This window comes from Cyprinus carpio, chromosome A2 (assembly GCF_018340385.1).
Source record: "Cyprinus carpio isolate SPL01 chromosome A2, ASM1834038v1, whole genome shotgun sequence".
NCBI classification, from domain to species: Eukaryota; Metazoa; Chordata; class Actinopteri; order Cypriniformes; family Cyprinidae; genus Cyprinus; species Cyprinus carpio.
This window is the reverse complement of record NC_056573.1, coordinates 28,351,369-28,375,368: the sequence shown is the minus strand read 5'-3', so window position 1 is coordinate 28,375,368 and position 24,000 is coordinate 28,351,369. Positions and strand designations below refer to the sequence as shown.

At 43.1% G+C, this 24,000-nt stretch overlaps 1 pseudogene; it reads left to right on the top strand.

Annotated features, from left to right (window-relative positions):
* Nucleotides 1-24,000, top strand: part of LOC109078676 — a 73,420-nt pseudogene that overhangs the window by 21,753 nt on the left and 27,667 nt on the right.

The window sequence follows — 24,000 nt, the reverse complement described above, 5'->3', positions numbered from 1 at the left end:
GAGGCGTGTCGCACGCTGAACACGTCTGACACCGCGCACGGATCACAGTGACTTTAAAGTTCTGTCATCATTCACTAACCTTCATGTTGTTCCAGACTAATCTTTAATTCAGATATTTTTGAGATATTTCTCTTCCTAGATTGAAAGTAGGAAACCAAAAAAAGTCATTAAGCAAATCCATATGAATCGAGCAGTTTAATCCAAATATCGGGAAGAGATTTAATCGCTTTAATGATGAACAGATTTAATTTAGACATTTATTCACATATAAACACATACACATACACATACACATACACATACAGTAACACATAAACCTGAGTTAAATTCAAGCCTAAATCTGACCATCACCATCATTATCATCTCTGAAGTGTGTGTGTGAGAGAGAGAGAGAGAGTGTTTGTTTGTGTGTGTGTGTGTGTGTGTACGACTGTATTGTGTGAGTGTGTGTGTGTAGAGAGAGAGAGTGTGTGTGTGTGGAGAGTGTGTGTGTGTTGTGTGTGTGTGTGTGTGAGAGAGAGAGAGTGTGTGTGTGTGTGTGTGTGTGTGTGTATGTATGACTGTATTGTTTGAGTGTGTGTGTGTATGAGTGTATTGTGTGAGTGTATGAGTGTATTGTGTGTGTGTGTGTGAGTGAGTGAGTGAGTGAGTGAGTGAGTGTGTGTGTGTGAGTGTGTGTGTGTGTGTGTGTGTGTGTGGTGTGTGTGTGTGTGTGTGTGTGGTGTGTGTGTGTGTGTGTGTGTGTGTGTGTGAGGTGTGTGTGTGGTGAGTGTGAGGTGAGTGTGTGTGTGTGTGTGTTTGTGTGTGTGTGGTGTGTGTGAGTGATGTGTATGTGTGTGTGGTACAGTGATGTGAGTGTGTGCATGTGTGTGAGTGAAGTGTGTGTGATGTGAGTGCAGATGAGTGGTGTGAGTGTATCTAGTGAGTGAGGAGTGTGTGTGTGTGTGTGTGTGTGTGTGTGTGTGTTTAAGTGTCCAGTGTGTGTGTGTGTGTGAGTGTGTAATGTATATTGAGTGGATTGTGAGTGTTTGGGTGTGTGTGTGTGTGTGTGTGTATAAGTGTATTGTGGAGTTGTGTGTGTTTGGTGGTGATGGTGTGTGTGCATTTGTAGTGGTGTTCAGATCTCTTCGTGTGTGTGTGAGTGTGTGTGGTCAGTCATGTCTCCAGCATCAGCTTCAGTATCAGCTCATAAAGCAGATTATGGTTCAGCTGTATCTCGTCTTCATTTGTAGTGGTGTTCAGATCTCTTCTGCTCATTTAGCTCCATTACTGGCCACATCTTTGAGTGCATTAGCTGCAGCTCTTCTGCTCCACAAACCGCTGACTGACACACGATTCACGTCTGATTTCTGGTTTCTGTCGCCACTATCTGCTCGTCTGAGACACAGCTGTGTTGAATCTGTCCCACTGCTCTCGTTCAGACACGACTGGCCCCCGAGTCCCCAGAATCATACACACACACACACACACACACACAGTGGGTCAGTCACACTTTTACTGGTCGCCCTGCATCCACCCAACAAAAACAATAATTAAGCATCTAAAAACACCCCACACCCTCTGCGACACCAGCGTCACATTCATGAGCATCTGTGTGTGTGTGTCTCTTGTGTTTTAGAGGATATTTAGTGCATGTGTGTGTGTGTGTGTTCAGTCTGAAGTGTGTGTTTGAAGAGGAAATGGCCTGTTTGTCTCGTCATCATTGGCTCTGAGCGCTGGCGTCTGCAGCGGCATCATTTCCTCTGTAAACACACTCGGGCGATGAGTTCCACCCGCTCCTCTCAGACGGCCCTCGGGGACGTGCTGCGTGTTTATATTGTTAGTCCAACAGCAAATGTTCATTAAAAGCGTATATCCACATAATGGATTTTTTAATGTCGGTCTTATTAGCATATTTTTTATCATGCAGAAATAACTGTCAAGAGTTAACAGATTTATGAAGTTCATTCGTTTGGTTGTTACGGTCTGTTCAGCTGTATTTTAAAGTCTAATTTGCACCAGTTTGTGCCTGACAGGCTGCTGAGGCCCTGACCTCTGACCCTTGACCTCTGACCCCTGTGACACTCATCAACCTGTTGTAGTACAAGAGGGATTGACCGCATCAGCTGAAGCGAAATTTGTGGAGTAACAACATTATCAGAGAGATAAAGAAGGTTTTTCTTGCTAATAATGACAATTACAAGCAAAAGGATAAATAAGTTATATTAATCAAAAATACAAATGAAATAATTTTTCAGATAGGTCTATATAGTATAGGCTACTACAGAAATAGTAGTTCTATAATATTAAAGTTCCTAAAGTGAATGTCAAGAGCAGTGAGTAATTTTCTAATTTTCTTTTGTTATTTGATTAATATTCACACAGTCAGCCGCAGCAGGTTTACGCTGCTGTCACTTTAAGACCCGACACACCGATCAAATATTTTGACACATCCATGTTTCTCCCTTCTCTTCAGGTTCACTTAAGACAAAACCAACTGCTTTTACACCAATACTCTCCAAGATGGGCATTTTGACACAACTTTTTGGCAATAACAAGGCCTACTTAATTCTGCATTCACGCGCTGACTGAGAGGTGCTTTGTGTGTGCACAGAAACCCAGCAGCTTTCAAGTACTCACAACACTCAAAAACACATGACAATACTGACAGTTCCGTCAACTCTCCCTGGACTTGGAAAGATTTCCCAGAGTAAAATGTCCATGACAGTAGCCCGAGTCTGCTAAAGATTGTACCCCATCTCTACTATCATGAGCACAAGCTCTGAGTCTGAGAGTGTCTGGTGTCGACAAGCTCTCGCAGCCCAGAATGAGCAAATGATGCCCTTCGTGCCTTTGTTTACTGTAACCTCCTCATCTCTGCTGCCTCTCTAATTAAAGTGAACAAATAATTAGCTTAGCGGCGCTGCAAACACTCGGCTGTGTATCGTGTAATTGATGGTTAGGTGAACGCGTGTGCAGTGATTATGTAGGTGCGTAATTACACGGTGTAACTTCACCATCCCAGCACCAGACGGGTTTGTTGCTCCCATCTACCTCTGATCATTCCGGTGGTTTGGAGGAGATGACTGCTTTATTTATATCCGCGTAATGAATGCCGCCCACTGAAAGCGATATGTGCACACAGGCAGTGGGTGGGGCAGCCGCTGTGTCAATATCATTTCATCTAAACTCCCTCGAAAGTGGACAGATGCGAGAAAGAGTTTTTAATCAAACGCTGATGAGGACATTTATCTCGCAGGACGTCTCCAACAACTAATGTTGTGGCTTTTGAACTGGGGTGCGTGAAATGCAGCGGTGTTTGTCCTCTAGCTCAGTGGATGCTGATCTTTGAGTTTTTTATTGTGTTTGTAATAGCTTCCTCTTCAGCTTAATTCACTCACACACTGAATAGTTTGCAGTGATTTCACACACCACAACACTAACAGGATTTTTTACAAGACAGAAAACATCAAGATCAGCAAATGAGGTGGATATTTCATAATCCAAAACAAAACATGCAGATGTCTTCCTGATGAATGGATTGAGATGCTGCTGTGTAAATGTATTCTGTACCCGTCTCTTGTAATGTCTCAGCGGACTCTTGTTCTTGTAGTTAATGGTGTGTCTGAAACATGTGAGCACACAGAAACTCCTGCCCGTGTGCTGCGGTCATTAAACGTTTGCTCCGGTGTTCTGCAGAGGACCTGCTGCCCTTCGGCTTCCCCAGCATCGACATGGGCCCGCAGCTGAAGGTGGTGGAGCGAACCCGGACCGCGACCATGCTGTGCGCCGCCAGCGGGATTCCCGATCCCGAGATCTCCTGGTTCAAGGACTTCCTGCCCGTGGAGCCGGCGCTCAGCCAAGGGCGGATCAAGCAGCTGCGATCAGGTACGGCAGATACTTCAGAGACTTTCTCTTCTTATGAGCTTTAAACCGCCAGAAACCTCAAGGCTGTGATGGTGGAGATACGGCTCTCGTATGAAGGGCCACGTTTCAGATCAGCTCTGATAATGACGCCGGGACTCTTCAGCGTGTCGACTGAATGAAGGCAGTGATTGCTGAGATTAGCAGGTAACGCGGACAGAGGTCTCCTCTCGATTACGCTCGCGCTCACAGCTGTTTGGATAGGCTGTTATTTCTGAAATGACCACTTACTCTGAGATTTTAAGCACAGCCAGGAGCTCGGAGAGTTTGATTTGATGACTGTAAATCGCATGACAGAAATGTTTTTACTGTAAGCGTCAGTTCTCAAGATTCAGGGCGAATATGGGATAAAATTTACCGTTGGTGTTGTTTTTAAACTAAGATTCGTCCTTTACTAGTTTATACTGATTTTTAGACTAAGAATCGAAGAACATACACATTGGCTGAATTCACCCTGAGAGTTTCTGATGAAGCATGTTTAATATATTCAGCTGTTTATGATGCATCTCTCCGGAGCTGTGACGGATCAGATATATGAATAATGGCGTTCGCTGTGCTAGTTTCACGTCTCTCGAATCACTTCACGCTCATTCTGTAAAATCATTTATGCTGAGATCAGTATTTCATCTCCATATGTTGATGTATTTGGTAAGTAGTTGTGGAAAATCAGGAACATGTACAGGGTTTGTTTGCTGACTGTACATTATCCCTCGCTTTTACATATACATAAATCTAATCGTATGATTAATGTATATGATGTATATGATTATATATATAGTACTGATATATAATCGGTTTGATGTGTGAGTGTTGTATGAAGTGTGTTTGCGCTGCTTACTCAAAGCTTTCGTTGTGTGTTTTTTCTCATTGTGTGTTCGGTGTGTTTTTCTCAGGAGTCTTTGGTGAGTATCTGTTTTTTTCTAGACCAACCAAACTCCTCCTTTAATCCCGCGGTTTGATGGCATATGTTTAGTGCCCCGCTCATGTCATCCTCCGGTAGACATGCCCCTCGCCCCCCCGATCCTCCTCACGAACCTGATCTCGTTTCCCGCACCTGTTCCCTAATGAGAGGTGAAGCCGAGCTCACCTGATCCGCTCGAGACGCTCGGCAGCGAAACACACCGCCACTTGTTTTAGTGCAGACTGCAGAAACAGATCATAAGAAAGTAATCAAAAATAGATCACACACACACACACCATACACATTTTCATTTGTTGATCTGCAGAAATCAGTTTGGTTGTAAGTAGGATGCTTCACCAAAAATCATTTACTCACCCTCGTGTCATGATAAACCAGTTACAAAGATTTCTTTCTTCTTGCAGAACACAAAAGAAGATATTTTGAAGCATGTTAGTAGCCCACTGACTTCCACTGTAATTTTTGTCCATATAATGGAAGTCATTGCAATGGAACCAAAACTCTTTGGTTAGAGAAAAAAATGATGACAGAATTTTTATTTAAAAGTAATCACTTAAGAAAGAAAGTCATGGCAGTTTAGAATGATATTTGTTAGGGTGAGAAAAAAATGATGACAGAATTTTTATTTAAAAGTAATCACTTTAAGAAAAGGTTTTTCTTATGTTATATTGTTGATTTTTTTTGTTTTTCCATTTGAACAGGGTCCGGAATTAACACACGCCCAACACCAAACACAAATAACAAGAAGAGGAAATAAAACTGTTTAACTGACTGGTTATCTGATAACTTTAATAGAAACTTTAACGTGATCTGTAGTTTCATGGGAATTAATAATCTGATTCACTGATTCAAAGACATGCAAACATTTACTGAAGGAAACCCAAACTCACATGTGTCTAATAACAGCATCAGATGTTTATCTGGGATGAAGTTATTGTTCCAGAACTCTGGTTAAAGCACCAGAATGAAAACAACTGAATCTTCTGTTCGGTTCAGGTGCAGTTTCACGACTCTCATGTGATTCTGAATAGCTCTGATATAAAGGAGAAACAGCTTCAAGACTAGATTTAGAATCTGTATTTTAGTTTATCATATCAGGTTTGGAAAAGCGTTCATTTTGGGCACTGACTATGTTCCTGAAAAATATGCTTTTACAGGGCAGAGTGAACAGACTTTCCTGGAAAGGGACTTTGATCCGAGAGAGAGGCGTGTGCTTCTCATGTAGATCTCCACCTGTGTCATCATTGGTCCAGGGGTAGTTAAAAGCACAAATGAAACACAGACATAACTAAAAGACTCGTCAGCCATGTTTCATCCGTTCACCTCGTCTCCCTCTGCCCTGATCTCCGTTTGTCCCTGGCTCCGTGTTCCCATGATGCCCTGCAGTGCTTCTGTGGTGTCTGCTCTGTGTATGTTCTTCTGTTGTTTCTCCCTCGTTCTCCTGCACTGATTATATTCACATTCAGTTACGCTTCTGTTTGCAGCAGCAGAAATCCATCAAAGAGAAATAAAGAATAAACACGTGAAGTTTTGACTGAGATTCAAAGATCTGTGAGCATGTGTGTGCATGTGAGTGTGTGTGAGTGTGTGTGCGTGTGAGAGTGAGTGTGTGTGCATACGTGAGTGTGTGTGAGTGTGCGAGCGTGTGTGTGCATGCGTGTGTGTGTGTGTGTGTGTGTGTGTGTGCGTGCGAGTGTGTGCGCATGTGTGTGTGTGTGTGAGTGTGTGTGTGCGTGCGTGAGTGTGTGTGCGTGTGTGTGTGTGTGCGTGAGTGTGTGTGAGCGTGTGTGCATGCGTTCGTTTGTGCGTGAGTGAGTGCGAGTGTGTGTGTGTGTGTGTGCATGTTTTTCAGGCTGAAGGTCACTGTGTCTTTCACACAGACTGGATTTAAGGGCTGTCAGTGAATCCTGAACACAGTCTGTAGGTGTTGATTCCGCTGCAGTGATTTCACATGCTGTCAGGCTGCCCACAGTCACATTTGACAAACCAGCGAGTGAATCGCTAAGAACACTGAGTCAGTCTCTGCCGCACTGAGACACCGGCAAACACGGCCTCCATCTAATTGCGTCTGCATGCATTTGTATATTTCAAGTCAAGTCACCTTTATTTATGTAGTGCTTTTAACAATACAGCTTGTGTCAAAGCAACTGTACAGCATTAATTAGGTAAATAGTGTCAATAATGCAAAAAGTTCATCATTGAATTCAGTGATGTCATCATGCAGCTCAGTTCAGTTTAAATAGTATCTGTGCAATCAAGTCAACGATATCGCTGTAAATGAAGTGTCCCCAACTAAGCAAGCCAGAGGAACCAAAACTCCATTAGTGACAGAATGGAGAAAAAACCTTGGGAGAAACCCATAGACTGTATAAAAACATGGACGTAGTGTCCGTGACGTCACCCATAGACTCCTGAAGAGCGTGAGAGAAAAAAGTGTGCAGAGCGGGCAAGTCACCATCTGGCAGCGCGTCACCAAGCGACTCTCTGGATAATCGAAAATAGGCGGAGCTGTATGAAAACATAGCGTCACTCAAGTTGACGCAGAACTTTAGTAATTATAATTAAACGGAGGAGTTTTATAAAAAATTCCAACGACATGAAGGGCACCAAATAGACAAAAATCTTTTTTGAAGAGCGGTTATGCTGATAAGCTCAAAAACTATGTGTGCAGCAGCCAGCGGGCAGTCACCATCTTGCAGCGCGTCACCAAGCGGCTCAGTCGGGGGTCTCTCCTGACCAGACGGAATCGGAGTTCAATTCAGGCATCTGCAAAAGTGGGCGGTGGTGGTCTTGTCCCGGTGGTCGTCTAAGACAAGGTCTTTACAGGGGATCTGTCTCTGGGGCTCTAGTCATGGTCTCCGCTGTCTTTCAGGGGCTGTAGAGGGTCCTTTCTAGGTGCTGATCCACCATCTGGACTGGATACGTACTGGATCTGGGGGCTACGGTGACCTCGGAATAAGAGAGAAACAGACTAATATTAGCGTAGATGCCATTCTTCTAATGATGTAGCAAGTACATCGGGTGTTATGGGAAGTGTTCCCGGTTCCGGTTTACCTAATTAATGCAGCCTAAAATCCTTTAACGGATTTGGATATTATAAGTGTATTAGTGTAATGTATATGTATGTATATGTGTAAGCCAGGTTAAAGAGATGGGTCTTTAATCTAGATTTAAACTGCAAGAGTGTGTCTGCCTCCCGAACAATGTTAGGTAGGTTATTCCAGAGTTTGGGCGCTAAATAGGAGAAGGATCTGCCGCCCGCAGTTGACTTTGATATTCTAGGTATTATCAAATTGCCAGAGTTTTGAGAACGGAGCGGACGTGGAGGACTTTAATGTAACAAGAGCTCGTTCAAATACTGAGGTGCTAAACCATTCAGGGCTTTATAAGTAATAAGCAAGATTTTAAAATCTATACGATGTTTGATAGGGAGCCAGTGCAGTGTTGACAGGACCGGGCTAATATGATCATACTTCCTGGTTCTAGTAAGAACTCTAGCTGTTGCATTTTGGTCTAACTGGAGTTTGTTTACTAAGCGTGCAAAACAAACCACCCAATAGAGCATTACAATAATCTAACCTTGAGGTCATAAACGCATGGATTAACATTTCTGCATTTCACATTGAGAGCATAGGTCGTAATTTAGATATATTTTTGAGATGGAAAAATGCAGTTTTTACAAATGCTAGAAACGTGGCTTTCTAAGGAAAGATTGCTATCAAATAGCGACACCTAGGTTCCTAACTGATGACGAAGAATTGACAGAGCAGCCATCAAGTCTTAGACAGCGTTCTAGGTTATTACATGCAGAGCTTTTAGGTCCTATAATTAACACCTCTGTTTTTTCAGAATTTAGCAGTAAGAAATTACTCATCATCCAGTTTTTTATATCGACTATGCATTCTGTTAGTTTTTCAAATAGGTATGTTTCGCCGGGCCGCGAAGAGATATAGAGCTGAGTATCATCAGCAGCTCAGTCTCTCTCATCTCTCTGATTGGCTTCGTTATGTGACGTCCTGGAGTCTCTGAGCACGATTATTTCTGTCCTCTGGGAAACTCTTCCTGCAGCACTTCAGTTTTCATAGTTCAGATATTTGCCCGTGTTCTCTCATCAGTTGTGTGCTGAGACCGAAGGTGAAATCATCAGAATGCCTCTGTGGTGACTTCATGTGAAGTAGACATACAATTTATTTTATAATTAATGCATTTTACAACATTAACTCTGTTAGTTTCCTGTTCATTACTGTGAAGCAGTTTTGAGACAGTATCGAGGGCTATGGTCTACTTCTTCAGTGGCCTTGGTTCCAGAAGTATTTTTCCATTAATTTTTCCCAAAGGGATTTAAAAAAATATTAATTTAAGAGTTATAAACAAACCAACCGGCTTTGATTTGAAGCACAAAAGGTATTTGAGAATCGGACAAAAAGACAAAGATAAAAGACTGTGAACTTAAAGTAATCTGACAGCATAGCGAGACTCGATTACATCATTCACAGCACTTCCCTGCAAGCTCTTTTGCCACGACTCTGATTGGTGGAATTTTCTGCACAGCATCATGGGTAATGTAGTTTTTTACTACAAAGTCTGCTGTTAAACACAATTATTATTATTAGTTGATATATTGCAGGCTGATGGCTTAAACCATCAATTAATAGTCTTTTTATAAGTTATCATTACAAATCAATTTTCCTGTGGAGAAAATAAATGGGAATTTTACTTCTGTAACTGATTATTGCATTCCATTGTATAAAGTGCTATATATAAATAAATGACTGTCAGAGGTTGGTGTGTTTGTGTCGCATGGTAATAAGCAAGTTAAACATGAAGAAGGTGTGTAAAGTATCATGAGATTGTTGTGATTGTAAATATTAATGCTGTTTGTTTTCTCTCCTCTTTTCCTTACATCTCATTTTCTCCTCCTCTCCTCTGTCTTGCATGTCTGATTGACCCAACTGTCTCTCTGTCTCTATCTCTCTCTCTATGTCTTTCTCTCTCTCTCTGTCTTTCTCTCTCTGTCTCTGTATCTCTCTCTCTGTCTCTGTCTTTTTCTCTCTGTCTTTGTCTCTCTCTGTCTGTCTTTGTCTCTCTGTCTGTCTGTCTTTGTCTCTCTGTCTCTCTCTGTCTTTGTCTCTCTGTCTCTGTCTCTCTGTCTCTCTTTCTCTCTCTCTCTCTGTCTCTATCTCTGTCTCTCTCTCTGTCTCTCTGTCTCTCTCTGTCTCTCTCTCTGTCTCTCTCTGTCTCTGTCTCTCTCTCTATGTCTTTGTCTCTCTGTCTGTCTCTGTCTCTCTCTGTCTCTGTCTCTCTCTCTATGTCTTTGTCTCTCTGTCTGTCTCTGTCTCTCTCTCTCTCTCTCTCTGTCTCTCTCTGTCTCTGTCTCTCTGTCTTTGTCTCTCTCTGTCTCTCTGTCTTTGTCTCTCTCTCTCTCTGTCTTTGTCTCTCTCTCTCTCTCTCTGTCTCTTTGTCTCTCTGTCTTTGTCTCTCTGTCTCTGTTCGCTTTTCCCTCCCTTTTTTCTCTCTCTCTCCCTCTCTCTGTCTCTTTGTCTTTGTCCCTTTCTCTGTCTCTCTGTTCTTTTGTCTCTCTCAGTCTCTCTCTCTCCTCTCTTTGTCTCTCTCTCTCCCTCTCTCTGTCTCTTTGTCTCTCTCTCTCTCTCTCGGCTCGTCTGTGTCTCTGTCCTTTCTCTGGTCTCTCTCTCCTCTCTCTGTCTCTCTGGCTCTCTCTCTGTCTTGTCTCTCTCCTCTCCTCCTCTCCTCTCCTCTCTCTCTCCCTCTCCCCCTCGTCTCTCTCTCTCTCCTCCTCCGTCTCTCTCTCTCTCTCTCTCCTCTCTCTCTCTCTCTCTATCTCTCTCCTCTCTCTCTCTCTCTCTCTCTCTCTCTCTCTCTCTCTCTCTCTCTCTCTCTCTCCTCTCTCTGTGCAGGTGCGCTGCAGATCGAGCGCAGTGAGGAGACCGATCAGGGGAAGTACGAGTGCGTGGCGTCTAACTCTCAGGGCGTGCGCTACTCGTCCCCTGCTAACTTATACGTGAGAGGTATGGAACACAGTAGGTACTCCGTAGGTAATACACTTTCATTCACATGTCAGTGGAGACCGCTTCTTTAATTTACCCAGCAGCCTCTGCAGCACTTCTGAACAGCCTTATACACGTATACCTAGTGCGCTACAAAGTTATTGTGTGTCTGCCGCGTCTGCGCTTCATTGTGTTTGATCTTACACAGTACAAGCTGAGCTTTGAGGGACAATGAGTGTCACAAGCAGAACAAATTTCTGTTTTTATGAGCTTTTTCCAAGCAAAAATGAATTCTGCTCATGAGCAATTCGAACCCGACGGATGAAACACCCAACGTTATTAACTCTAGTGCTTCCCGTTGGGGTTCATTCATGATTCCCGGCTAATCGAAGCATTAAAAAAGCTAATTGATTTGAAATGAATTGGGTTTACAGGCATGTAATTGTTTCTGTAAACTTAATTAGTGATATTTGCTGTTGGGCTGAAGCACTCACGGCCTGCTGGTCCGGAAAGATCCGCCACGGTTTAATAGAGAATAAAAGAGGGTAAATGAGGAACGATGAGTAATGAGCGGGAAAGAAACGGTCCGCTGTCAATCACAACACTCGAAATATTTGGTCCGATTAATGCGTTCGATCAATAGACGATCACATATTAATGTTATCAAGTGCTGCATGATGCCTCTACTAATATTGCAAATGTTTGTGTGCTTGTTAATTGTTTTTTTGTCTTTTTTTTCAGTTGTTTGTTTGTTTGTATGTGTTTAATTACTAATTGAAGCTAATTTGACTAAATTCATGATTTACAACAATATAAAGTTCTTTGCAGTGTGTCGTGTATGTGTTTTCTCAGTTTGCTTGTGATATTTTCAGTTTATTTCTTTATGAAGAGAATTTCTCAGAGTAGAGCAAGGCCAAGCCACAATATTTGATATTTGGGAGTGTATATGAATAATGCTGCCACACAAAGACGCAGATTGAAGAGCTAAACGTAAGCTACAGTAAATGAATGAGGTGAGACTGTGGCAGATGAAGATGGTTGCAGTGGCCTTTTTACTCTCTCTGTGTTTCCCTGGTTTTCTCTCTGCTTTCCATCTCAAAACCCTCTTACACCCTCAGAGCTGCGAGAAGGTTGGTGTGTTTTTTGTTTATTTTCTCTCGTTTCTTTTATTTGGCATTTAAACTCAGATTTAAATATCAGTCAAGCAGTAAACAGTGCTGACGATGGTGGCGAACCCGAATCAAATGCAAAGCGCTGTGAAGATGAGGGTCATGTCAGTCTCGTGTGTTGCATTGTGGGATCTTGTTTGCAAACTTTCTGCTCGGAAGGCCCTCTCTCTGTCTCTCTGCACGCATTGCCATGGAAACCCAGCAATTGGAAATTACAGCGTGTGCATGAGGACGGTCGCATGCCTGAACGGCGCAGCGTCGTGATTGGCTGTTGTGTGGTCATGTGCTCTGTGTCCCTGTGATTGTGCATCGTCTGTCTGTGTTTCTGTCTGTCTGTGTTCGTGTCTGTGCTCGTGCTCCTGTGCATGTGTCTGTGTGCGGCTCTCGCTCCAGTGACAGACGTGTGCTTTCTGCAGACAATCAGTTAATTGATCGCTCCAAAGCATCACTTTTTCCGTAGTGCTGAATTGGTTGATGTCTCTCATCAATATCATCTGTGCCAAGCTGTCCATCAAACGCCGTCTGGTCAGAGCGTGACATTGACCGCAGACGAGTCTCAACCACAGCGGCCGTGTGTGTTCACTTCAGTCACACTTATAAATGTCTGAATGTTGCATTAGATTGATAAATATGCCATTTATTGTAAAGATGCGAAAGCCAAACATTTGACAAGAAGATTTGTGGAGAACTGACTTCATACATTTACTAAAAGTCCCCAGCTGATTCAAACACACGTATATTCAGACATTCATAAACTTGACTGAAGTGAACAGATCTTATTTGGGCTGCTATTGATATGGTGGTATAATAAACTAGTATCATATTTTTGTGCATAAACATCATATATGGACCTGGATTGTATTTATCAGTTATTCTTTCTAATATCTCCTTCTGTTTAGTTTAGTGTTCACCAGTTCAACAGCTCTGTTTATCAGTTGTACTCAATGTTGGGGAAAGTTACTTTAGAAAGTAATGCATTACAATATTGCATTACTCCATAAAAAAGTAACCAATTGTGTTACTTAGTTACATTACCAATTGCATTACGTTAATGGGAAAACAACTGAAAAAGTAACGTTTTAGTGAACATTTAAAAGTAATGCTTTATTCAAAAAAAAGTAATCTGATAAGGTAACTTGTAATGCGTTACTCCCAACACTGATTGTGTTAATGGTTATAATGACCAGTTACTGTTATAGGCATAGAATCTGAATCTGTATGTTAACCATGTGATGTTCACGCAGTAGTCTTTGCTGAAAGTTCATCAACGGACACAATTACGTTACGTGGCGCTGCAGCATCGGCCAAGCAAAACAAAACTCTCTAAATATAATGATTATTTCCCAAACTTTGACTTTTTCAAGCAACCCTGAATTATAATCCCAGATCACCTGTGCTCTCGTCATCAATCCGCAGCAGGGTTTATGAGTTCCATAAACTCAGTGTCATGTCAGAGTCCCGTAGAGAAGCTTCGCAGTTGTTCGCTGTGTCTTTGTTTTGTCTGTCTTTGTCTTCTCTCGCTGCTTGCGCATGAGCTGCATGAAGTGTCGTCTGTTTTAATGGAATGTTTTAGTGGGGTTTTTTTTAGGAAAAGTGTGTTTGTCATCAGAGAGTGGCCTATTTTCATTCTGTCAGCGTGACGAAGCGCTCAAACCGTTTCCGCTCCTGGAAAACTGTTGAAAGGCGAATCAAGTGTCAGAAAGATCGTGAGTGACGTCTCGCCCTCGCCACGCATGACAGCCTCCTCTGGAGGAGGAGAAGAAAGAGCGAGCCAAACATCTTCTGTGCTTCTGAAGAGCGCCGATCTGATTCAGGGACCGCAGTCGTGAGAACAGAAGCGTCTCCGTAGAGTCCTGTGTTTAATCGACATGTGAGCGATGACGGGGTGATGGCATTCAGTCCCGCCGATGGTTTCATGTGGCGCCGTATCTGTGAGCTACTGTAGGACTGTAAGTCAATACGCTGTGGCTCTGCTTCTTCTTTCAGCGAGAGGAAAGATTGTGTTTGAGATAATTCATTGTAATGGACTTGACTAACAATGGCAAATCCAATTCAGCAGTCCCCACTGTTGCATAGATCAAATGTGCTGTTACCACCCAAGGTTATTGTTCCCGTCTCGCTGGAAGCCCAAGCTTTTAAGAGCTGCAAAGTGATTTTTGCACAATAGACACTTGTAGTAGGTCATTTAAATTCAGATATTCACCCTGTTAGGCAGAACAGGCTGGTTTAGTCACAACCAGAAACTAGCCGTTTCTTTCCATCATCGGTAACTCATGATAAATCATAATATTACCATTAAATCCACATGATGAGCACTTTCTGTGCATGATGCACCTGAATCCTAAGTGTTTTTATTTGAAACTTTGCATGTTATTATTGTTGCATGCTTATGGTTGCATGAATGCATGCACTAACCCGCATTAACAGCCTCTGATTAACTGCATCTAATGACTGTAGATTTAGCCATTATGTTTCATCTTAAACTTGAGTGTGTCCAATTCTGGGTGTCCTTTGGTCAATGCTCACCTGCAATTCAATTCACTTGTACAATTGCAAATTTTATTGTCATGTGCTACAGGAATCTGATTGTTTTGTCTCTGGCAGAGATTGGTTTGATCAAATGCGTTTAGCTCTAAATCACTAGCTGATGCAGTTGTAGCTTAATTCAGGTGGATTTTTTCCTCTTTGTTGAAGTCGTAGATTTCAGAACTTGATCCTGTGTGGTGAATCCCCATAAGCCTCGGCATCCGAGAAAGCTTTGCTCAGACGTTCAGCCATCTCTAAAGCAGAAGAAACAAGAACCTGGCCTTCAGACGCATCTTAATGTGGCTCATCTTTCTCTGCGCTTCTATTGATGTGAATGAAACGGCTCATTGAATTAGTCAACATTACAGCTACAGCAGATGAGCTCCTGATTGAACTGCTGGGCTTCTTAATCATTATTTCATTGTTTTATTAAATGTAACTCACATTTTTCTTGTTTTATGACCACACAGTCTCATGCAAAGCACAAAGTTGATGACAAATAATGTAAATAGTTTGTTGACCTTCAGACTATATAAATATCATCGGATTTGGGCTGAAAATCTGAACGAGGCTTTTCTTCCTTCTGTGGAGCACACACGCACACACACACACACAAAAACATTTCTCTGAATAATATCTTTATGACAGCTTGATCTTTTTTGGGTGAACAGTGACTTTAAGACAGCGCTCCAGAGATAAATGATTCTTTAACACCCTTAGCAACCACCCAGAAGATCCTAGCAACAGATTCTACATATAACCACCCTATCAGCCACTCAGTACACTAGCAACCACTCAGTGTCACAGTGGCAAGCATCCACCCGCACACATCTCGTTTACATCAGCGATCATTTGAAACTCCAGCGTCTCCGGTTTCTGAGTGTTTCCTGTTGCCCTGGTTCTTTGTTTCTATCCGGCTCATCTCTCTCTCTCTCTCTCTCTCTCTCTCTCTCTCTCTCTCTCTCTCTCTCTCTCTCTCTCTCTCTTTGATTCACTGTATGTTTTTAATCTGACGATGACCTGCCGATTTCACACCGCCGCTAAGAATTCAGCAAGCTGTAGTTCTTAGCACGTCCTTCCTTATATCTCTCTTTCTTTTATCCTTCCCCATCTCTCTCAAACACATTCTCTCTCTCTCTCTCTCTCTCTCTCTCTCTCTCTCATGCATTTCGTCTCTGTTTCTGGATGCGGGGGTTGGCAGCGCTCCACGTTAACTCAGTGGATTAACATAACTTCCATCGTTTCTCACATTTGCTCTCTGTCTTTTTTATCTATTTATTTATTTCCACAGTCAGATGTAGATCTTCCAGGAGTAAACGCAGTATTTCCCTGCAGAGCGTCACTTTTTGCTGCAGAAGAATCTGATTTGTCCTAGAATATAGTGGCAGACGCGCACACACACACACACACACACACACACACACACACTGGATCAGTTCGTCTTCACTGGTGGATTGTGACCCAGAAATGGGTGGCAAGTCATAGACAGCAGAGAAAAACACAAAGCCGAATGCAAATAAATCAGTTCAACTAGCACTATAATGGTTAGAAAAGTAAACTTTTAACAGGGATCTGTGTCCATGTAGCAAAACCGGTTGATTCAATTTGGAGCAATGAGCGTCAGCCACTAGTTAACATATTGACTAGTAGATGCAGAAATGGTTCATGTTTACGTGTGCTGAACATACACTCTGTGTGTTAGCTGTAGCGTTCCAGTGATCTCCCTCGAAGCGTTGCTTATGGTGTCGTGCTGCTGCGGTGTGTTCAGGCATGCAGCTCTCAATCACGCCCTCCTCTTCCCCTTTGATCCGCCGGGGAATGAAACTTGCCCCAGTCAAACACCTGCTTTCCCAGCGCGCCTCTATAGAGTCGATATCTGCAGCGATTGATCACAGAGCTTCATTGGGTTGACTCCATCGTCCCTGAGGGCAGCAGCATCTCATTTAGGTTTCTAAAGGCTTATGGGAAATGGAGGGAGCTCGGGCAGAAATAAAGCTCGTTCAGACAGAGCGGGTTTTAATAAATATGCATCATTACAGTTTCTCTGCCTCCCAGCTGAGCTCAGAATGAGAACAGAGCAGCCTCGGCGGAAGCGTCTGCGTTTAACGTTCCTCTCTCACTTGTGTTTTTCATCCTCACAGAAATTTCTGTGAACTTAACAAGGACGGTTGAGAGATGCGCCTGTAGAAATGGGCGCGTTAGTCAGTGTGTATGAAAACATGGCTTTGACCTTTAACTCGAATTCAGATTCTCCAGCTTCTTACACATTATTATTCTGTTCCATCTGCTAGCCAGCGCTTATATTTAGCAACTTGTCCTTTTAGCTGTAATGATGCATTGCCAGCTTGAATTTGAAGCTTTCACCAGAACGTCCATTTTCTGTCATTGTTACCTCGTTCTCCTCTGTTTCCTTGTGTTTGTGCTCCAGTTCGGCGCGTTCCCCCTCGCTTCACCATCCCTCCTGTGAGCCACGAGATCATGCCGGGCGGGAGCGTGAACATCACCTGCGTCGCCGTCGGCTCTCCGATGCCCTACGTGAAGTGGATGCTGAATTCTGAGGACCTGACACCGGAGGATGAGATGCCCGTGGGACGAAACGTTCTGGAGCTGAACGGCGTGCGCGAGTCAGCCAACTACACCTGCGTCGCCATGAGCAGCCTGGGAATCATTGAGTCCGTGGCACAAGTCATTGTTAAGTGTAAGGAAAGGTCATTTTTAATGAGTAATTATGGCATTTTTCCTGCATAATGAGCAGGAGGAAAAGCAAGCAACCCCCCAAAAATGGGAGTAATAATGGAGAATATAAATAATCAGTTTAATACATAAAAGTAAGGGACTAAAATGTGCAAACATAGATAAACAATATAGTAAGTGCACTAAGTACAAACTAAATTCTAAATTCTATTCTAATCAGCAAGTTGCAAAATGTGTATGTATTTTAGAGCTTGTTGGGTCAATGGAAAGAATATCTAATTTTATCCAGTCTAACGAAGTTAGAAAATGTTCTAAATGTGTGTGTGGACACAAAGTGGGCTTAGTTATTGATTTAAAAAGATTTGCAAATCTTTCCTTAAAGTAAATGGAAACAACATCATGAGTTTCCAGACATTCTGTAAGCAGCCCATTTTAATCTCATGATATCTTGTTTGTTTTACCTAGACAGCCCTAAAGGGGGAGAAGCCTCCTGTTTTTAAGACCCCTCATTTCTGGTGTCTCTTATGTAGGGTTCAGAAAACATCTCAACAATATCTCAAACTGTGTACAAACTGTGTAAAACATAACTGTGAATCTCCTGAGGAAAGATCAGCCTTTGAGCAGTGTAGTTTTCCGCTCTCTTTTCAGCTTTACCTAGAGCTCCTGGTACCCCCATCGTCACGGAGACGACCCCCACCAGCGTCACCATCACCTGGGACTCCGGTAACCCCGACCCTGTTTCCTATTACATCATCCAGTACCGTGCTAAATCTCCGGACAGCAAGTATGAGACGGTGGACTCCATCACCACGACCCGCTACAGCATCGGCGGCCTGTACCCCAACACCGAGTACGAGATCCGTGTGTCCGCTGTCAACACCATCGGCCAGGGTCCGCCCAGCAACAGAGTGGAAGCTCGGACAGGAGAGCAAGCCCCTGCCAGCCCACCGCGGAACATCCAGGCACGCATCCTATCACAGAACGCGGTGATGGTGCGCTGGGACGAGCCGGAGGAGCCCAATGGTTTGATCAAGGGCTACCGAGTTTATTACACCATGGATCCTTCTCAGCCAATGAGCAACTGGCAGATCCACAACGTTCAAGACAGCATGATAACGACCATCCACAGCCTCGTGCCATCCGAGACGTACACCATCCGTGTGCTGGCGTTCACGTCCGTGGGAGATGGACCCTTCTCTGACCCCGTCCACGTCAAAGTGAGACCTGGAGGTGAGTTGTCGGGAACCAACTTGAACATGAAATGAATCTGCATGGTGAACTGGTTTGTGATCGCACGATTCCTATTTCTGGCAAATTATCAGTGCTGGTATTACTAGATCTCAGTGCTGCATTTGACACTGTTAATCATAACATACTACTAGAGAGACTGGAAAACTGGGTCGGGCTTTCTGGGATGGTAATCAAATGGTTCAGGTCATACTTAGAAGGGAGAGGTTATTATGTGAGTCTAGGAGAGCATAAGTCTAAGTGGACATCCATGACATGCGGAGTCCCACAAGGCTCAATTCTTGCACCACTCTTGTTTAGCCTGTATATGCTCCCACTAAGTCAAATAATGAGAAAGAACCAAATTGCCCAGATTTACCTAGCCTTATCGCCAAATGACTACAGCCCCATTGACTCCCTCTGCCAATGCATTGATAAAATTAACAGTTGGATGTGCCAGACTTTCTTCAGTTAAACAAGGAAAAAAACTGAAGTCATTGCATTTGGAAACAAAGATGAAGTTTTCAAGGTGAATGCATACCTTAACTCTAGGGGACAAACAACTAAAAATCAAGTCAGGAATCTTGGTGTGATTCTGGAGACAGAGCTTAGTTTCATCATTCAAAACAAATAACTAAATAAACATACTATCATCTAAAAAACATTGCAAGAATGAGAGGTTTTGTTTCCAGTCAACACTCAAGACAAATCAAATCTTGTCCGTGCCTTTATCACCAGCAGGGTGGACTATTGTAATGGTCTCCTCACCGGCATTCACAAGAAGACCATTAGACAGCTGCAGCTCATCCAGAACACTGCTGCCAGGATTCTGACTAGAACCAGAAAATCTGAGCATATCACACCAGTCCTCAGGTCCTTATACTGGCTTCCAGTTACATTTAGGATTGATTTTAAAGTACTTTTACTCGTTTATAAAAATCACTCAATGACCTAGGACCAAAATATATTGCAGATATGTTCACTGAATATAAACCTAACAGAGCACTCAGATCATTAGGATCGAGTCAGTTAGAAACACCAAGGGTTCACACAAAACAAGGGGAATCCACCTTTAGCTATTATGCCGCCCGCAGTTGGAATCAGCTTCCAGAAGAGATCAGATGTGCTAAAACATTAGCCACTTTTTTTTTTCTTTTCTTTTCTTTTATGTAAACCACTTTGAATTACCATTGTGTATGAAATGTGCTATATAAATAAACTTGCATTGCCTTGCCTATTGGAATGACTGGAGTCACCGAATGCTTGAAATGTTCCTGTGGCTCAGTGGTAGAGCATTGCGTTAGCAGCAGAAAAGGTTGTGGGTTCAATTCCCAGGGAACACACATACTGGTAAAAAAAAAAAAAAAAAAGTGTATAGCCTGAATGCACTGTAAGTTGGTTTGGATAAAAGCGTCTGCTAAATGTAAATGAAATCAATTATAGTACCATTTGAAAATTTCTGCAGGGTTCCTTTAGTGTCGCTCCATTAATGAATGGCATGCGCTAATTTAACGCAGGTTTCTAATGCGTTTGTGATCTGTGTTTCAGTTCCTGGGCAGCCAGGGAAGTTCAGGGTGGGTAAAGTGACCGACACCAGCGTCGAGTTGACCTGGGAATCTGCATACTCCAAAGAGCCTGTGAAAGCCTACGAACTCATCTACAAAGCTCCAGAGCTTGGCATTCAGGTGAGAACATGCTCCAGTAAGAAACACTTGAGGGCTACGAATCAATCGTATTGCCATCAACTTGTTGGAATAATGGTGGTGTTTTCAAACGCATTGTGTTGAAAGAGTCTTTGATTTTTCAAACAAACAGGAGAAGAGGAATTTTGAGCCCAGAACCTCGTATGTAGTGGAGGGTCTGCGTGCCAACACCGAATACACCTTCTCTCTGGCTGCCGTTTCCAACAAAGGTATCGGCGCGTTCACCAACGAGATCAACCAACGCACGGCGCAAGCAAGTATGTGTGAGAGCCCTTATAAAGACTTTCAGTGGTGTAACCAGATTGGTCTTGTCACATTAAATCGTGTTTCTGACTGAGAGCCAGCTGATTGAGGTGTTGTTACCACATGAAGCATACTTTACCTGACAGGACGTTTCTTTCGGTGTGTGACACAGTATCATCTCTCTGCGCCAGCCCTTCCTCGGTTTCTCCATCCACAGCTGCAGTCAGAGTGTGTTCTGCTGTAGCGACCTGTGACTCTAGATCGGTTTTGATGGTTCTTACAGGCTGTTGGTCTGGATGGGAAGAGACAGGGCTGGTGCAGAGGATGAATCGCCCTGATTGGATGTTTAGTCTGTAGTTTCTATGCTCAGATGTCACTTTCAGAGAGGAAATGAAAGAGTAATGCAACAAATTTGTTTAATCATGGCTGCAGTGATGAGGGGGGATTCAACGAGAGTGAATGTCATGTGCCGATAGCGTTGTTCATTTGCACATGCCGTCTTGTGTTTATTCAAATCAGATAATGGCTCAAACATTAGCAAAATATTTTGTGCACTGATTCAGACACCTGAACTTTTATAATGTTCCTTTCATTTGACCGTCATCTGATGAATTACTGCTGCTGTCATCTCATCAGGAGCAAATTTTCACAAACAGTAAATACAATTTTTCCACTTGCTTACCAGATAGTTCTGATGCTTGTCAGTGATGCACGATCTATCATTTACAGTCATGAGGTGTTTTTGAACTGAACAGAATGACGATCAAATACTCCTGGTGCAGTGCTGGACTGGTGGCTAGTGAATATGAAGGTTTTGGGCCACAAAAGTCTGTTTATATTCATCTTTCCCTCCCTCCCTCCACCCATCCATCCGTCTGTCTGTCCATCTATGTGTCACTGTGAAATGCATTGGTGTGTGTGATGTGTATGTCCACAAGTACCGAAAAACAAGCAGAAGTCAAAGCCACAACCAGACTGGATGGGATTTGTGTTTTAGATTTCTGCCTTTTACCTCTTTCTTCTTTTCCTCCTTCAATTCAGGTCTTTTTAGCTCAGGATCCAATGAAGTGATTGTAACTCCAGCGGTGTGTGTTGTTGTGTCTGTGTTGATGATGAAGTGCTCTTCTTAGGTGTCATGTAACTCTTCATTAACGCTGTTAAAGCTCATGTTTTCCAGGACAGTAAACGGTAAGTGAAAGATGAATGAACAACAGTAAGACTCTCCTCATTATTCCACGAAACCTTCCCCAAACAGGATCTGTGGATGGAGCTGCATCTGATCCAGCATGAATCAGTCTGGATATTGAACACAGTCCTGCAATTTTCTGCTGAAGTACTCTCTGTCATTGCAGGCAAACAGCATGTATTTAAGTTGTTCTTTCGCTGTGTTCTTGGCTGTTTCAGTTGAGCTTCTCAAACAGCTTATGGCTGCCCTCTTGTGATATAAGCAGCTCAGTGAGAGAGGTTAAAGGTGACGCTGTTGTTGTTGTCGTATTTGTGTGCTTTAGGGTCTTTTCACATGATTTCCATATCACAGGTTGTGAGCTTGAACCTAACTTTGAGCTGCTCAGTTGCTGCTCACTCAGATACACCGTACCTGGTTGCTATGTTAATTTTATTAATATGAATATTATTCTTATGATTAACAGTAACAATTGTATTGTGGTTGCTAAGGTGTTATCAGGGGTTTGGGAACAGTTGCTAGGGTGTTGTATTTGACCATAGGTGGTTGCTAGGGTGTTATTGGGTTTTGGGAACAGTTGCTAGGGTATTGTAGTTGCTAGGGTGTTATCAGGGGTTTGGGAACAGTTTCTAGGGTGTTGTAGTTGCTAGGTTGTTATCGGGGGTTTGGGAACAGTTGCTGGGGTGTTGTAGTTGCTAGGGTGTTATCGGGGGTTTGGGAACAGTTGCTGGGGTGTTGTAGTTGCTAGGGTGTTATCGGGGTTTGGGAACAGTTTCTAGGGTGTTGTAGTTGCTAGGTTGTTATCAGGGGTTTGGGAACAGTTGCTAGGGTGTTGTAGTTGCTAGGGTGTTATCGGGGTTTGGGAACAGTTTCTAGGGTGTTGTAGTTGCTAGGGTGTTATCGGGGTTTGGGAACAGTTTCTAGGGTGTTGTAGTTGCTAGGTTGTTATCAGGGGTTTGGGAACAGTTGCTAGGGTGTTGTAGTTGCTAGGGTGTTATCGGGGGTTTGGGAACAGTTTCTAGGGTGTTGTAGTTGCTAGGTTGTTATCGGGGGTTTGGGAACAGTTGCTGGGGTGTTGTAGTTGCTAGGGTGTTATCGGGGGTTTGGGAACAGTTGCTGGGGTGTTGTAGTTGCTAGGGTGTTATCGGGGGTTTGGGAACAGTTTATAATTAGTATTATTTGATAAGTTGTTATCGGGGTTTGGGAACGGTTTTCTAGGGTGTTGTAGTTGCTAGGTTGTTATCGGGGTTTGGGAACAGTTGCTAGGGTGTTGTAGTTGCTAGGTTGTTATCGGGGTTTGGGAACAGTTGCTGGGGTGTTGTAGTTGCTAGGGTGTTATCGGGGGTTTGGGAACAGTTGCTAGGGTGTTGTAGTTGCTAGGGTGTTATCGGGGGTTTGGGAACAGTTTCTAGGGTGTTGTAGTTGCTAGGGTATTATTAGGATTTTGGGAGTAGTTGCTAAGGAGTTGTGTATGGTTATAAGTGGTTGCTAGTCTGTTGTGGGTGGTTGTAGGTGTTGTGGCTAGGATTCAGAGTGGGTGCCAAGCTGTTGCTATGCATTTTCTCAGGTGTTCTGAGCAGGTGTAAGTGTGTTGCTATGTGGCTGCTTGGGTGTTCATGTCCATGGGATTTTTCTGCTGTTTTCTGGTCCAGCATGTTGCTGTAATGTCATCTGAGCAGCACAAACACACATGAGCCCAATTATCCTCTTGCACTTCCTCTGACATCGGTGCAGATAACAGTTTTTGAAAGCAATTACACATCTGCAGTTCATTTTTTACATGCCATATTCTATAAAGATAATTAAATTATTCCATCTCAGTTAAATTATTGTGTTACATGAGCATGTGTGTGTGTGTGTGTGTGAGAACAGAGGCTGGTCGCAGGGCTGTGGAACCAAATGCGGCGAGAACCTTATCTCTTTGATTGATTATGAGAACGTCTCGGATCCCTTGTTATTTTTAATAACTCTCTCAGCTCTCGTTGTGCCATTCGGCTGGAAAGGTTTCGGTCACTGACGGAGACTAAAGCCCCACATTAACCTCAGGATTTATGACAGATAGTACCCACAATTCTATATGCTCATATTTGGCCGAGTCTTCAGCTCAGAATAATGCATAAGACGACTGTGTGTGAGAGTCTGTGTGTGTGTGTGTGTATGTGTGTGTGTGATGGTAAGAAGGTCTGTGTGCCGAACACAAGAGCAGGTATGTACTCTACATCATCAGCTTCTCTTCATGCGTTTAGCAGTTCTCCAGACTGATTCCTTGTTGTTTAGTTTCAGTTGTTTTGTTCTCATTAGATCCACATCCAGTCGAGTTGATGTTTTTGTGATTTCTTTTGCTTCATCGTTCATAACCACTCGAATATAAACGTCAGAATGATTCAGCTGCGTTTGGAATCAGAGTTAGTGCAGCGACGCTTTCTGC